At 42.8% G+C, this 17,567-nt stretch overlaps 1 non-coding gene across 1 annotated transcript; it reads left to right on the plus strand.

The window, feature by feature from the left end:
* The first annotated feature begins 14,962 nt into the window (after positions 1 to 14,962).
* On the plus strand, positions 14,963 to 15,100 carry LOC114805512. The gene has a single exon (XR_003753485.1). It is a non-coding gene; the product is annotated as a small nucleolar RNA SNORA7 (small nucleolar RNA).
* Positions 15,101 to 17,567: the final 2,467 nt, after the last annotated feature.

Here is a 17,567-nt window from a genome sequence, read left to right on the forward strand (position 1 = left end):
TGTTAAGGGCTTATTTTGTACCAGGCACTGTACAAAGCGCTGGGGTAGATACCAGCTTATCAAGTTGGGCACAGTCAATGGCCAACAGGGGTTCACACTCAATCCCCATTTTACAGGCAAGATAACAGGCACAGAGAAGTGAAGTGATTTGCCAAAGTGACTTCTGAATCCCAGGCCTGTGCTCTATGCACTAGGCCACGCTGCTTCCCTATTTGTTTTTATGTTGGTCTACCCCTCTAGACTGTAAGCTCATTGTGGGCAGGGAACGGGCCTCGCAACTCTGTCATATGGCCATGGTATTGCTATTGGCTACTAAATGAGCAGTCTTTAGTACAGTGTTCTGCACAAAGCACTCAAATATGAATGATGGATGATAACTATCAGTAAGCGATGTGTTAGAAACTACACAGAAACTGCTCTGTCCTTGGACATGGGCCACTGTGGCACACAGCAACAGTTATATTGGCAAAATTAAGAAGAAGGTGTCATCTACTTTTCAGACTAGGCTGTAAGCTCATTGTGGGCATGGAATGTGTCTGTTTGTTGTATTTTACTCTCCCAAATGCTCAGTACAGTATTCTGCATACAGAGCAAATAGGATTGACTGACTTCAACCAGCCACCCCATTTGCAGCTATTTCTTATGTGAAGGATCCCCCGAGACTGTATGAATGTTGACAAGGGTGGACAGACAGAGATTATCACGGAAAAGATTGTACGGGAAAATTACTGAACAGATTTTAGTTATGAACGATTCCTTCAGTGCTCTGGGCGTCACACCACTGAAATGTCCAAAGTTTTTAAAGCTGAGGGGGAGAGAAGAGGGCACCCCAAAGACAAAGTCAGTTTAAGGGGACTTCCTCTCCAGAGTATAAAACACCTGCAAAAGACTCCAGAGAGATGGATGAGTCAAATCTTGGTCTCTTTCACGACTGTCCACCTAAATGCAGGGTGTGGGGATGGGGAAGCAGAGGAACTATGCCCTAAAACAGAGCGTGATGCAGGCAGGATCTGAAGAACAAAAATGGGACTATTCCCTCAAGTTGAGGCAGAAAAAGGAATGGGAGGTGGAAGACCAAGTCGAAGAAATTCAATTTGACCCATGGTCAGTCTGAGAGGAGAATGCAGTTGTATTGGGTAGAATTCATTCATTCAATTTGGACTTGTGTTCCTAATATAATAAAAAGAATGTAATACAGGAATATAAGGAGAAGAGTATCATTAAACTATTGGAAGTACTTGTTAAGTGTTTATTATCTGTCAAGCACTAGGGTTAATACAAGGTTAATCAGGTTGGACACAGTCCTTTACCCACATCTAGAAGAGAGTAGGATTTAATCCCCATTTTAAAGATGAGGAAACTGAGGAACAGAGAAGTGACTTGTCCAAGTTAAGCAGCAAAACCAGGATTAGAATCTGGTACCAACTGGTATCTGTTGCTGAATTGTACATTCCAAGTGCTTAGTACAGTGCTCTGCACATAGTAAGCGCTCAATAAATAAGACAATGAATGAACTAGGTGCTTCAGGACCATAAAAAAGCACTTACTATGCGCCAAGCACCGAAGAAGATACAGTAGCATCAGATCGGACATACGCCTGCTCCCACGAGAGCAGGTTTTTCATACCAGGGTCCCAAGGCAGGCAAATGGCAGAGAAAGGATTAAAACCCAGGTCTCGCCGACTCCCAGTCCTGGCCTCTTTCCACTAGGCCACATCACTCATTTCTGGAGCATAATAATAATAATAATGACAATAATGTTGGTATTTAAGTGCTTACTATGTGCAGAGCACTGTTCTAAGCGCTGGGGTAGATACAGGGGAATCAGGTTGTCCCATGTGGGGCTCACAGTCTTAATCCCCATTTTACAGATGAGGTAACTGAGGCGCAGAGAAGTTAAGTGACACAGCTGACAAGTGGCCGAGCTGGGATTCGAACCCATGACCTCTGACTCCAAAACCTGTGCTCTTTCCACTGAGCCACGCTTGCATAAGAACCCTTGAATTCCATTTTCAACTTGCCTAATCAATCACAGGTATTTATTGAGCGCTTACTAGGTGCAGAGCACTGCACTAAGCGCTTGGGAGACTACAACATTATAACAGATACACTTCCTGCCCACAATGAGTTTACAGTCTAGACAGGGGGAGACAGACTAACATAAATAAGTTATGGCTATGTACCTAAGTGCTTTGGGGCTGGCAGGGGAGGGTGAATAAAGTGAGCAAATCAGGGCAATGCAGAAGGGATTGGGAGAATTGAATTAAAAGAGACCAGCTACTGTGAGTGGAACTGCTATAAGTCTAGTTTGCCAGATATTATATAGAGAACTCAAATTAGAGAAATGCCTTTAGCCCTGTACTTTGCAATTAAGGCTGTTCTTTTTCCCAACACGCCCTTCCATTTAGAAACATGCAATTCAAGACTAAACACTGAATTTAACTTGAATTTCGGTGGCAAAGCTCACACTTGAGGTTTTTTTTATGATTATTTATAAAAAAGTCTAAATTTAGTTTTTTAATTCAGAATCCATATAATTTCATTGGATTTAAAAAAAGCTCATCGCCAACTTCAACAGAGATGACTTCATTATGAAAAGTACTTACTCAAGCTGCCCATTAAATGGCTCTCCGAACAAATAAAAAGCATTAATTTTACAGGATTAAGCCCATTGTTTCTCTTTACTTTTTAAAAGGTACTCTTTCAGCTCTTATTATGTGCCAGGCATTGTACTAAGGACTGGATAGATACGAGATAATCAGGTTGGACACAGTCCGTATCCCAACTTCTCAATCCCCATTTTACAGATGAGGTACCTGAGGTACAGGGAAGCTAAGTGACTTGTCCAAGGTCACACAGCAAACAAGTGGTAGAGCCAGGATTAGACCCTGGGTCCTTTGACTCCCAAGCCAGGCTCTTCCCTCTAGGCAAGGCTGCTTTTCTGTTTCTAGGGGAAGGCTCCATCAGCCACCCCATTTACCTTTGGGATATGCTTACTGAGAGTCATTTTCAACCCACTTTAATCACAATGAAGAGTCAAATGGGCCAGTCAGGCATATGGCCTAGTGGGAAAAGCACAAACCTGGGAGTCAGAGAACCTGGGTTCTAATTTCGGCTCTGCCAACTGCTTGCTGTGTGACCTTGGGAAAGTCACATCGCTTCTCTGTTCCTCAGTTACCTCAACTGTAAAGTGGGGATTAAATACCTGTTCTCCCTCCTGCTTAAGACTGTGAGCCCCATGCAGGACAGGCACTGTGTCTGACCTAGTTAACTTGACACTACCCCAGCACTTAAAACAATATTTGATAAATAGTAATTGCTTAACAAATTCCATAAAAAAAGCTCTGTGCCTCAGTTTTCACATCTGCAAAATAGGGAAAAGACAATTGTACTACTTTTCCCTTATACCACGACCGCAGTATAGGACAGAGACTGGGTCTTATCTGCTTACATTGGACCTCACAGCTGGAGGGGCTGTTATTGCTGGCCTGGCCACAGGGTAAGCCCATAACAAATACTACAGTTATTATTAAAAGAATGTCAAACAAGAAGATTTAAAATATGAAATTGTCACACATTAATGCACTCTCATGCTAATTCACAGTTTTGTCACCATGTCTCAAAATACAACTGAACCAGCGTGGACTAGTGGAAAGGGCCCAGGACTGGGAGTTCTAATCCCAGATCCTCTACTTACCTGCTGTGTGACCGTGGGCAAGTTGCTAAACTTTTTTGGGACTCAGTTCCCTCATCTGTTCTTCCTCCTACTGTAAGCTCCATGTAGGTCCTGATTATCTTGTATCTACCCTAGTGTTTAGTGCAGTGCATAACATACAGTAAGCATTTAAATATCACAATTATTATCATTATTATCTGAAGTATGATGATATCATTATGGATCCTCCAAAACCACAGCAGAATTATGAGATTTAAGAAATGCTGATAGGCTGCAGGGAGAGAAAATGGAAAAGTATCCAATATGTTTGAAGACTAAAAGATTTTTCCCTCCGTACTGCTGAAAAAGGTTCTCCAAATAACTCCAATGAATTAAAGTTTTTGATATTTCAATAGGAATTAATTTAGAGCTAATGAACTTTTTAAGATCAAGTGGTTGTCCCAACTCCCATCTGCATAAAAAGAAAATGTCATGTAATATCAGCTGGAACGGCATAGAGCCAGCAAATCTATGTATAGAAAATACCTTAACAGTCACTCCTCTACCACAACTGAGAGTACTTTGTTGATTCAAAAATGACAGAGACGCATGTACAAGGTAATCATTTAACACGTATGCGCTAATGCTGAAGAGAAGGCTGATTTCTATGCATTACTAGGCAGCAGCTGTTGAATAAACACAGGCTCTATGAGAGAAAAAGGTTCAAGTAGCAAGCTAACAGTGCCATTTCTGCCGGAATTGCTGTTAAAAAATAGAGTACTCTCCCGCGAAGCTATTAGAGCACTAAAGGTGGGAGACGGAGATAATGACATGGGTGTTAGGATGGAAGTCAGGTTCCCTGGAATGAGCTGCCCTGAGCAAACGTAGCTCATCTTCCATGATTCACACGGCTCCTGCCCACCGATTCCATGATTCACATGGCTCCTGCCCACCGATTCCCACTTTTCTTCATCAGGAGGTTCTGCTTCCCAGCCTCACTGAAGTGGCTCCTGGGCCCTCTCTTGATGCCCCACTGCAGTCCGGTCCCTGCCTGATCCTTGGCTTGTCGGCATTAAACGCCCCTCCTGGGGAGGTGGGAGAGGAGGGGGGTTCATTCATTCATTCGATCGTGCTTCTTAAGCACTTACTGTGTGTAGAGCACTGTACTAAGCGCTTGGGAAAGTACAACAATAAACAGGGTCAATCCCTGCCCACAACGAGCTCACAGTCTAGGGGGGAAGACACAGACATCAACACAAATAAAATGACAGATATATACCTAAGTGTTGTGGGGCTGGGAAAGGGGGAAGAGAAAAGGGAGCCAGTTGAGGTAATTAAGAAGGGAGTGGGAGATGAGGAGAAGTGGGGCTTAGTCTGGGAAGGCCTCTTGGAGGAGACATGGGAATCCAGCGACCCCTCTGCAATTTAATTTTTAAAAAAAAAAATCTATTCAGAGCCGATCAATGATATTTGAGTGTTTACTGTATGCCGAGTACACAACAGGGTGTCTCAGATCTGTACTTTAGCTCTGTTAATTCGGCACCTCCCACCCAGCAGTTGCATCTGTGAACTCCATGTATTGGATAGTGGTGGACTGGAACACAAGCAGTGTGGCCTACTAGCTAAAGCACTTGCCTGCAAGTCTGAAGGACATGGGTTCTAATTCCAGCTCTGCCATTTGTCTGCTGTGTGACCTTGGACAAGTCACTAAACTTCTCTGTGCCTCAGTTACCTCATCTGCAAAATGAGGATTGAGACCATGAACCCTTCGTGGGACAAAGACTGTGTCCAACCCAACTATCTTGTTTCTCCCCCAGTGTGTAGTATAGTGCCTAGAACATAGTAAGCACGTAAATACCACAATTATCACTTAAAATACTTGAAAGTGCTGGTTATAAGAGGGATGCCTGCCCTTATAAATCAAATAAGTCAGCTTTTCTTGCTAAGCCAATATGAAATAATGCCTGGAAATACACCATAGTATATTCAGCACATATATGCTTTGTTTTACTTGAATCAAGTCGCTTAATGCTGACACTAGCAAATCAAAAACTGCCTATCGGCAAGCTTCTTTCAAAATCATTTGAAGCTCTCTACTTTAGCTATTAGCAGTCTAGCACTCCAACTTGAATTGCTATTTGCTTTACTGCAAAGATTGCCTGATTTATTTCCAAGAGTGAAATTACCCACCAAAGAACCTGAATAATTTCCTTATGATTAAAAAAAAATGGCTGCCCCTAAAAGCCAGGCCCTTTTTCCCCCCAAAGTATTATTTGCATTTTAAAATTATTAAAATTCAAATCACATTAAAGCCACAAAGCCTTTTAGCAGTCCAAACTAAACCCACAAAGGGGAAATTCTGAAGGAATGCTGGAAAGACAGGCTTGCACAGCATCTTCAATTCATCCTCTGGCATTTAGATATTGTATCTTCCAAAAAAAAAAAAAATTAACCACATTTTTGAATCAAATATTCTTCAACAGAAAGGTTGGACTCATTCTCCACTGGGTTTTCTTTCTCGTGAGGGATTAAGTCAGAGCTTGAGTGCCTAAAAGGCATCTGATCTTTTGTGAGAAGCAGTTCAAAGACTTTTCAGTCAATCCATTCAGAAGACAATTTAAGGGGTCATCTAATCCACCCCCCATCATCATTAATAATACAGCCCCTAGTTGTTGCTTTTATGGAATTCGTTAACTGCTTACTATGTGTCAGGCACTGTTCTATAATGATGGTATTAAGCACTTACTATGTGCCAAACACTGTTCTAAGTGCTGGGGGGAGATACAGGGTTATCGAGTTGTCCCAGATGGGGTTCACAGTCTTAATCCCCATTTTATAGATGAGAACACGGCACAGAAAAGTGACTTGTCCAAAGTCACAAAGCAAACAACTGGCAGAGTGGTGATTAGAACCCAGGTCCTTCTGACTCACAGGTCAATGCACTATCCACTGGGCCACACTGTTTGTGTTTCTATTATTTTATAATTCTACTATTACATGTGGCAGAGCTTCCTCATCTGAAAAATGGGGATTAAAACTGGGCACCCCACATAGGACGTGGACTGTGTCCAACCTGACTACTTTGTATCTACGACACACAGTGAGCGCTTGACAAACACCATTACAAAAACAGACCTTATAAGTCAGAGTGGATAGGTTTGTAAACAGTGAGACACTGGAACCGAAGACGAGGGCCAGCTGGAGTTTTGTTGGATGTGCTCGGCCATCTGGTAGAGAGACCAGGGAGCACTCGCCAGTGGCTTGGTTCCTTGTGGCCCGGAGGGCAGGAACAGGGGCCCTGAGAGTTATGACAAGGGCGCCATTTCCTCAGAGGACTAACTCGGCCATGTAAACTTACTTTTCAATCACTCAATCATATTTATCAAGTGCTTACTGTGGGCCCTCTATTGAGTGCTTGACAGAGTACAATATAGCAATATAACACATTCCCTACCCACAGTGAGCTTATTAGAGGGGGAGACAGACATTAATACAAATTAATAAAATTACAAATATGTAATTAATGTAGAGGGGGCTGGGAAGGGGAATGAATAAAGGCAGCAAGTCAGGGTGACGTAGAAAGGAGTGGGAGAAGAGGAAAGGAGGGCTTAGTCAGGAAGGCCTTTTAGAGAAGATGTGCCTTCATCAAGGATTTGAAGTCGGGGGAGAGTAACTGTCTGTCAGATGTGAATTTGTTTATATCTGAACAAACTGAAACAAATATGGAACACCTGAAAGTGTTCCAGGCCAGAGGCAGGACGCGGGTGAGAGGCCGGTGACGAGATCAAGGTACAGTGAGAAAATTGGTATTAGCAGGAGCGAAGTGTAGCCAGACGATTTCCGTCTTGTTGGAACCTAGAACAATTATTACTGTATGGCAGCCCCTCTCAGTCCTCTGCCTTGCCTCACCCTTGCCTCCTTCATTGCCTCCTGGTAGTTTATATTTAGAGAGCGTGACTCAAAGCCAGTCTCTGGAAGAGAACTCTTTCTGTACTTTTAGCGTTTAGTCAAGCAAAAGTTACATTTGCAGAGCTCAGTAAATAAAGTGCCTGAAGTTACAAGTGTAAAAATAGACTATAAGGTGCTTAAGGAAGATAAATTTAAATGCTCATATATAATTAAATATAACCAACGGTGTTGAGGTATATTCAAAATAGTCTTTCTGTAGCGCTTTTTTCTACCCTGAGGGCTTTCTCACATGTCAGATGTTGGCAGAAGGGTCCATCGGACAGCATGTCATAAAGGAGCAATTAAAACTTCCTGGTGCAGATTTGATGGACATATAAGAGCCCCAATGCTGGGCCTAAATGGGAGCAGACTGCTTATGCTTTTCACTTCAATGAAGAGCCTTTACCATCTAAGGACTCTCTCTGGAAACGAATGTCCACAGCCGTTTGGACTTCCTTGTCGTGGGCCACCTGAAACTGCTACCACCACTTCAATGGGCCATAGAGCAAAGAGGTTCTCACACACCACTCATTCTGTAACAATAACTGTGGAATTATAGTCGTTAGACTGTAAACTCGTAGGCAAGGAACATGACTTGCCTACCTACTCTGTTACCTAGTACTTTCCCCAAGCGCTCAGTACGTGCTCTGCATGCAGTGACTGCTCAATAAATACGATTAATTGACTATGTGCCAAGCACCTTACTTCGCCCTGGGGTAGATACAAGACAACTATTTCAGACACAGGCCCGTAGGGGGCCCCTCGTATCTCACCGTGCTCTTTTTCTATTACGACGCAGCCCTGACTTGCTCCCTTTATTCATCCTCCCCTCCCATTCTCATAGCAATTATGCACATAACTGTGATTATATTTAATGTCTGTCTCCCCTTCTAAACTGTAAACTCACTGTGACCAGGGAATGGGTCTGTTATATGTTATATTGGACTCTCCCAAGCGCTCAGTACAGTCCTCTGCTCACAGTAAGCGTGGCTTAATGAAAAGAGCATAGGCTTGGGAGTCAGAGGTCATGGGTTCTAATCCAGGCTCTGCCACTTGTCAGCTGTGTGTCTTTGGGCAAGTCACTTAACTTCCCTGTGCCTCAGTTACCTCACCTTTAAAATGAGGATTAAGACAGAGCCCCAACTGGGACAACCTGATAACATTGTATCTCCGCCAGTGCTTAGAACAGTGCTTGACACATACTAAGTGCTTAACAAATACCATCATTATTACTAGAGAAGTAGCATGATTTAGTGGCAAGAGCAGGGGCTTGGGAGTCAGAGGACATGGGTTCTAATCCAGGCTCCTCCGCTTGTCTGCTGTGTGACCTTGGGCAAGCTACTTAACTTGTTTGTACCTCAGTTACCTCATCCGTAAAATGGGGATTAAGACTGTCAGCCCCACCTGGAACAACCTGATTACTTTGTATCTACTGCAATGCTAGAACAGTGCTTGGTCCATAGTAAGTGCTTAATGAATACCATTATTATTATTAAAAACAAATGACTATGTAAGAGTGCTACAAGAGTGATGCGAGAGGCTGCTCAGTCTAGTATGCCTGGATGTCAGGAGATCCAGGGTCCTAATCCTGGCTCTGCTACTTGCCTGTGTGACCTGGGACAAGTCACTTAACCACTCTGTGCCTCTGTTTGCTCATCTGTAAAATGGGGGAACACACCCCTGCTCTTCCTCCCTCTGTGTGGGACAGGGACTGTGAGTGACCTGACTGACTACCCTTGTATCTCCCCCATCTTACCACATGGTAAGGACTTAATAAATACCTTCCTCATTATTATTAGTTCCTGCTGCGGTTAGGGATTAACAGTGCTACAACTGTTCAGCATTACATTCTCAGAAATCTACTGTGTTCAACAAATCATTTAGACCTTCATGCTTAGCTGTGCGTGGCTAATTATAATGTGAACAAATACACTGCCTTACTCTAAACCAGAACTTTTTTTAATACCCTATTTTGAAGCTTCCTGTGTAAGGCAGATAAACTAATCCAAACCTGAGAGGAAGAAATGAGTATCAATGCTGATAATCAAAATGGAAGCAGGGTGGTTTATGAATATATCATTCTGCAGCAGATAAGAAGGAAAACAAGGCAGAATTTAATTACATGCCTGTCCATGCTCTGAGCCATTAAAAACAGATTCCTGGGAATTGGAATCATTCTCTAACAGTTGTGGGGTGTCCATCGGTCAATTATATTTATTGAGTGCTTACTGTGTGCAGACCACCATACTAAGCGTTTGTGATTTGTTCCATATGCCTAACAGAAGTCCCGGGAACAGACATCTAAGCTACTTCACGGACTTAAGGTAATAACAATAATAATAGTAATAATGGTATTTGTTAAGCTCTCACTATGTATCAGAAACTGCTCTAAGCACTGGGGCAGATACAGGTAATTCAGAATGGACACAGTCCTTGTCCCAAACTGGGCTCACAGTATAAATAGAAAGGAAAACAGGGATTTTAATCCCCCTTTTATGAAGAAACTGAGGCTCAGAGAAGTTACATGTTTTTTTTTTAAAATGCTATCTATTAAGCACTTACTATGTGCCAGGCACTGTCCTAAGTGATGAGGGAGATACAAGATAATCAGGCTGGACACAGTCCCCTGTCCCACGTGGGACTCAGTCTTAATCTCCATTTTTCAGAGGAGGTAACTGAGGCAAAGAGAAATTAAGTGACTTGCCCAAGATCACAAAGACGGCAATGGGCAGAGCCAGGATTAGAAGCCAGGTCCTCTAACTCACATGATCCTTCCATTAAGCCTTGCTGCTTCAAAGAAGATATTTCTTCCCAGCAGGTGAGGAAAGTCAAATCCCAACTGAATGTAACGTTTTACTGCTTATGGCTCCTTCAGTAATGCAAATGAAGTGAGTGAAATTTCTCCTACTGGGAAACCGGATGTCATTTTTCCTGAATGCAGTGCTGATCATGAATGCAAAGATGATTAAGAGCATATTGACATAACACTCGCTTTCTAGCCAACGAGTCAACAACCTTTATTGAGTGTCCAATGTATACAGAGTACTGTATTAGTTCCTGAAAGGACTTAATAAACTAATACAAGGCACGGGCTGGTCTAATCATTTTAGGGGGGTAATCATCCTGAAATTTGGTCTCTTCCTCTTCCCTCTATCAACCAGGTTGGGGTCATGGACAGAGAGAGAAGCAGAAGAATGAGAGGGGCAGACCAGTGTCCCTCTAAACTGTAAGCTCCTTGTGGGCAAGGAACGTGTCTACCGACTCTGTTACATTGTACCTTCCCAAGTGCTTACTTCAGTGCTCTAAACACAGTAAGCTCTCAATAAATTTGACTGATTGATGGATTGAGGAAGAAGTGGAGATGAGAAGCATTCTAGTCCCCCAAAATGATATGGAAGAAACTGGCACCAACATGAATGTCTTTACATTGACCTAGACCTTAGGTTTGACTTCGGAGGGAGTAACTTCCTCAAAGCCACACAAAGCAGGATTGTCCTAGCTTATAAACTCCTCGAGGAAAGGAACTGCATCTTCCATCTCTATCATAATGTTCTTTCCCAAGCACTTTGAACGGTGCTCTGCACCCAGTAAGTCCTCAATAATTACCACTGACGGACTGATGGATTTCCAACCACTCAGTCGGCTCACCACTCAATTGAGGCAAAGCTCCCAGAAACACAGCTACCCTGGGACAAGATGTTTTGCGGGAAATGGAAGATAGCAGGATGTCCAGGTAGTTGTGAACGGTGATCTGAACGAGGCCACCCACAAGCCAGAAGGGAAGAGTAAATAATTTAAAGATACCCTAATGTACGCAGCCTCAAATAGTGCAATTGGCAGTTAGGTGTCGGCATCCCAAAAAGGAGTCGGTCAGGTTCTCTCGGCAGACTGAAGGCTGGGTAATGAAGAAAATGCAGAAGGCGTGGGAGAGGGGTGCTCTTCAAGGAATATAAATTCCCCATTGCAAAAGAGGGATTTGAGCCCAATATGTCAAATCTCTAGAGAATACTAGGTCACTGATGCTGGATTTTTTGGACCCCGTTTCATCTATGATTTTCATATTTCACAGCTCCTATGAATGGTCTTCAACATTCCTGTCTTCTATGAATGCACTGTTCACTATTTTCTGCTATGGGAGAATTATAACGATCTGAATAGTACCATGAAAATCTCTGTATCGTGAGGTTCTTTAGAGGACTTCCAAAGAGTGGGAAATGCTATTTTCACAGAGATGAGGTTAAATCTTTCTGCTGGCAGTTACAAAACTGAAAATCCTATTTGCACATTACAGATGCTTCACTATTTTTTGTTATTCCTCCAGTACAAATTTGACTAACATTAATAAGCCTGTGCATGGCATCATTTCACTAAAGAAGAGAAAGAACATCAAAGATTTTATTTCTCGATTCAAAAATTCCCTCTTCTTTTACAGTGTTCTGTGAGGAATTTACCAAGGCCATAGTTTTCAAAGTTAAGGTAACAAGTCATGACAGCCAGTTTTAAATTTTGATTGTACTTAAGTGCTTATTGTCAGAAGCTTATGGGTTCTAATCCCAGCTCCACCGCTTGACTGCTGTGTGAATTTGGGCAAGTCACTTAACTTCTCTGTGCCTCAGCACCCTCATCTGTAAAATACGGATTAAGACTGTGAGCCCCATTTGGGACAGGGATCTTCCACTCCGATTTCAACCCCCGAGCTTAGTAGAGTGCATGGCACATAGTAAGCACTTAAATACCATAATTATTATTGTCAAATGTTGTACTAAGCATGGGGGTACATAAAAGATAATCTGGTTGGAGACAGTCCCAGGCCCCCAGGGGGCTCACCATCTAAGTTAAGGGAGAAGGACTTAATTTTCATTTTACAGATGAGAGAGCTGAGGGCCAGAGAAGTGAAAGTGACTTGCCTAAGGTCACATGGCAGGCAAGGGAGATTGCCAGGGTGAGAACTCAAGGTCCTCTGACTCCTAGGTCTGTGCTCTTTCCACTAGGCCATGCTGCTTCTTAAGTCATTACACAAATAAGAATTTTATAAAATGCAAGAAAATTGAAGGAGAAAGAGGGAGGAGAAGGGAAGAGAAAGAGTAATAAGAGGAGGAAGGGGAGGAGGAGAGGGAAAAGATGAAGGCAGAGGAAAAGTAAATTTTACTAGGGATGACAATGGTTATTTTAAACAGATCTGATCAAATCAAACATTGTCACCCCTCATGAGAATATTTAATGAAAATAACCAACAAACTGCCCCAGTTCTGTGAACTGTAGGTCTTTACATGGAGGGTGCCAGAGTACTCCCAGAGGAGGGAAATCTAAGATGACAGGTCAGAGATCTGTTACCTTTCCTTGGTAAGAGAAGAAGTGCTCTAGGGTAGTTCCTTAATTATGGCATTTATTAAGCAGCATGGCCTAATGGCAAGAGCATGGGCCTGGGAGTCAAAAAACCTGGGTTCTAATTCCGGCTCCAACACTTACCTGTTGTGTGACCTCAGGCAAGTTACTTTATTTCTCTGGCCCTCGGTTTCCTCATCTGCAAAATGTGGATTCATTACCAATTCTTCCTCATACTTCGACTGTAAGCCCCATGTGGGACCTGATTATCTCGTATCTAGTATAGTGACTGACACATAGTAAACACTTAAATACCACAATTATTATTACCTGCTGAGGTAGGCACAAAAATAGCAGATGGGAACAGTCCCTGTCCCCAACAGGTCTCCCAAGACATCTTATTTTTTATTTTACAGATGAGGAAACCAGCGGGCAAAAGAGGCTAACTGATTTGCCCAAGGTCACTAGCAGACCAATGGTAATGCTGGGATTAGAGTCCAGGTCTCCTGACTCCTAGTCCTAAATTTTTTCCACTAGACAATGCTCACCCACTAACACAAGCAGGAAATAATCGATGGTATTTATTGAGCACTTATATGCTCAAGTGCTGTACTGAGCACTTGGGAGAGTACAATATAACAGAATTATCAGACACAATCCCGGCTCATAATGACTTTGCTGTCTAGAGGGGGAGCATAGCCTAGTTTAGGTACTCAGGTCCGACATCTCTCTGGTGGAATTGGGGAGAAGAGGGGAAGAAGAGGAGCTCATAGAGTAGGAGTAAGCTTCAATTAAAGGAATAGAAACGGCTCTTTTTTACCCCCCACCACCCCCTTAGGTCTGTCGGCGTTGCCAGACCCGTCTTTTCTAATGGTCTCTGGAAACCCACTTCAGTGGTTTACAGAGGATGTGGTTTCAAATGCTTCCTCTGTTACATCAGATACACATCAACATGAAAGTTGTTCTGGGTAAACGTAAGGGGGAAAAAATTCATCAGAAGCGAAAATCTGGTGAGGTGACACTTGCCTTGACATTAATCCCAGATGTTTTCTTGATGGAGACGGTGTGGGTTGGAAGTTATGGAGCACAGACTAATGGTAACAGAGTTCAAATTCCCCATTACTACCTCTCAAATGTAGGAAAATATGTGAAGACTAAGCACCTTTCATAAATAATAGATATGTTATGATTGGGGCTTTAAATATGTCTATCATCATTTATAAAGATTGGCTTACATATATTTTAATGTATTTTCAGAAAACCTGAAACTACTAAGTGGAAAATACACTGATTTTCCAGGTAGGGCAGCCAGAAGCACACTTAAAGGCCCAGAAATTATAAGATTTCCTCATCAGAGAAGCATGCTGTATAACTGAAGAATAAACCCTTATGTGAGTTGAATGACTTCATAAATTTAGCAGGTCAAAACAGCTAGAGGGCAAAAAGCAACTCCCTAAATTGGCCCTCACCAGGTTCTAAAGCCAGTCAATCAATTAGTAGCATGTATTGAGCACCTACTCTCAGCAAAGCATTGTACTAGGGACTTGGGAGAGTCCAGTAGAGAAGCAGTAGGGCCTAGCAGATAGAGCATTGGGCCTAAGAGCTAGAAGCACCTGGGTTCTAATCCCAGCTCTGCCACCTGCCTGCTGTGTGACCTTGCCCAAGTCACTTCACTCCTCTATGCCTCAGTTACCTCACCTGTCAAATGGGGATTAAGACAGTGAGCCCCCTGTGGGACAGGGACTGTGTCCAACCTGATTAGCTTGACTCTCCCCTAGATCTTAGAACGGTACCTGGCACTCAATAAGCGGTTCACAAATACCAAAAAAAAAAAGTCAGTAGACACAAAACCTGCCCTCAAAAAGCTTACAACCAAAATAAAGGAGATAGAAACTAAAATTACAGATAGAAGAGGCCTAGGTTAGCTTTGCCTGGTGTTTGCCCTCTAGACAGAGAAGAACCCATCAGGTGAGATTATGATGGTATGAAACACATTCTTGATTTTTTTTTTCTTTAAAGTATCTGTTCAGTGCTTCCCTTCTCAGGTTCGCACCTGGAGAGTTTCCAATACTCTACCAGCCTCAGTTACTGGAGGGAGAGTCAAGCAGAGGCCCATCCATTCCATTCCTAGCTTGGGCAGTGTCTAGAGAGTGAAAGGCCATCTGCTACAAGTCAAAACTCACCCATGCTGGGCAGCAGCAGCATTGGACAGAGTCAAGAGTGGACATTCAAGTTTACTGTGTGGAATAATACTTCCGTATTATTACCAAGAAGACTCTATGGATCCCCTATAGAACAATTGCAGATGGAGAGCGGGGCCTTCTGGGAGAGATGTGTCCATGGTGTTGCTATGGGTCAGAAACGTCTCGATGGCATGACAAGACACCTTAAGTGCTTACTATACTCCAAGCACTGTACTACATGCTGAGGGAGATACAAGACAGTCAGGTTGGACACAGTCCATGTCCCACATGGGACTCACAACCTTAATCCCTATTTTACAGATGAGGTAACTGAGGCATAAAGAAGTTAAGGGATTTGCCCAAGGTCACACAGCAGACAAGTGGCGTAGCCGGGATTAGAACACAGGTCTGCTGACTCCCAGGCCTGTGCTCTCTCCACTAGGCTACTCTGCTTCTCAAGTATCAAATATCAATGGCCAATAAAGCTTATAGTAGAAGGATGGGAGCTGGAGAGTAAGGCTTTTTGATAAACTCAGATGAGTACATGGAAATGGCACTGATAACGATACCCAAAGAGGAAAGTATGAAAAGCCAGGAGCAAGGCTAAGTTCAGAGCAGGTAATATCTATTTCAAAACACTGCCACCTTGCTTATAAGTTTTTAATTAACCTGTTTCTGACCTAGACCACATGTTTGTCTGGAGGAGTCTTCCAGGGCCTTTTTCCAGTTATGACATCTTAAGAAATGAGAAGGTAAATGTCAGAGGGGCCTCAATGTCAGACTGTTTGGTCTCCCCTACCTAATAATATTAATTATTATTAATAATAATAATGTTGGTATTTAAGCGCTTACTATGTGCCAAGCACTGTTCTAAACGCTGGGGTAGACACAGGGGAATCAGGTTGTCCCACGTGGGGCTCACAGTCTTAATCCCCATTTTACAGATGAGGGAACTGAGGCACAGAGAAGTTAAGTGACTTGCCCACAGTCACACAGCCAAGTGGCAGAGCTGGGATTCGAACTCATGAGCCCTGACTCCAAAGCCCATGCTCTTTCCACTGAGCCATGCTGCTTCTCCATTATTATTGCTGTGACAGCTTCTATCTGCAGCTCCATTCACAGGACAGACCTTCTAAAATACAGGTGGAAAAGCCTCTTGCATACAAGATAACAATAAGCTTGTTTCTTAAAATGAAGCCTTCCTCTTATTGTGATACAGATTCAGGGAACTAACAAGAAGAGGAAGAGAAGCAGGAGAAAAGAAAACAGGGGCAAGACTTGGGAAAAATTCAGGAACCAAAGAGGGCCTTAAGGTAGATTTTAATTCCTTCTCTCCCACTCCCTTTTGCATCACTCTGGTTTACTCCCTTTATGCTCTGCCCCCGTGACCCATAACACTTATGTACATATTCATAATTTATTTTAATGTCTGTCTCCCTCTCTAGACTGTAAGCTCATTGTGGACAGGGGCCAAGTCTACCAACTCTATAATATTTGTATATTGTATTCTCCCACGGGCTTAGTACTGTACTCTGCACACAGTAAGCACTCAAAATATACTACTGATTGATTTATATTCCCCAGCACCCAAAGGCGTTCAGCCAGGTAACCAGACCTTTACTTTCTCTCATTCAGGACAATTAAATAATGGACTCAAATCATTCCAAATGTGAGAAATTATGCTTAATCCACTCAGTCACCAAATCCCATCTTTCAACCAAATTGAGCTTGAGGAACAAATTGAGCTTAAACGTTTTTTCCTCCAGTGGAATTCCATTTCTAAGAATCAATTTGGAAGAAGGAGAGATGGACAGGAAAAAAGAAAATGGATGAGATTTTCTCTTTTTTTGGAGGCTGGGATTTAAATTTGAAATTCTTAAAGAAAGGGAAATCTGGATACTAATTGTATGTAGTTGATATGCTCACTGTAGTCTTCATTTTGCTTTTCCCCCCAATAGTATCTCCTCCTTTCTTGGTTAAAGAGAGGTGTTAGGCACACAAAGGATAGATGTACCAATCAATCATATTTACTGAGCCCTTACTGTGTGCAGAACATTGTACTAAGCACTTGAGAGAGTACAATACGACAATATAACAAAGATTTCCTGCCCACAATGAGCTTAAAGTCTAGATGGGTTGGAGTGTGAGGGGGAAATACCTCAATTAAAAGAGGATGGAAAGCAAATCGAAGTGGAAGATAGGCTGCTCTGATGATAAGGACTAGCCCTTTTCTCCTCTATAGAGCAGTGAAAGGAGCACAGGTCTGGGAGTCAGAAGACCTGGGTTCTAATCCTGACTTCATTGTACCTACTGAGTGACCTTGGTTCCAATCTCGGCTCTGCCACTTTGCTGTGTGACCCTGGGCAAGTCACTTCAATTCCCTAGGCCTGTTACCTCATGTGTAAAATGGGGATTAAAACAGAGCCCCATGTGGGACATAGATTGTGTCCAACCTGA

Source organism: Ornithorhynchus anatinus, chromosome 18 (genome assembly GCF_004115215.2).
Source record: "Ornithorhynchus anatinus isolate Pmale09 chromosome 18, mOrnAna1.pri.v4, whole genome shotgun sequence".
Taxonomy (NCBI): Eukaryota; Metazoa; Chordata; class Mammalia; order Monotremata; family Ornithorhynchidae; genus Ornithorhynchus; species Ornithorhynchus anatinus.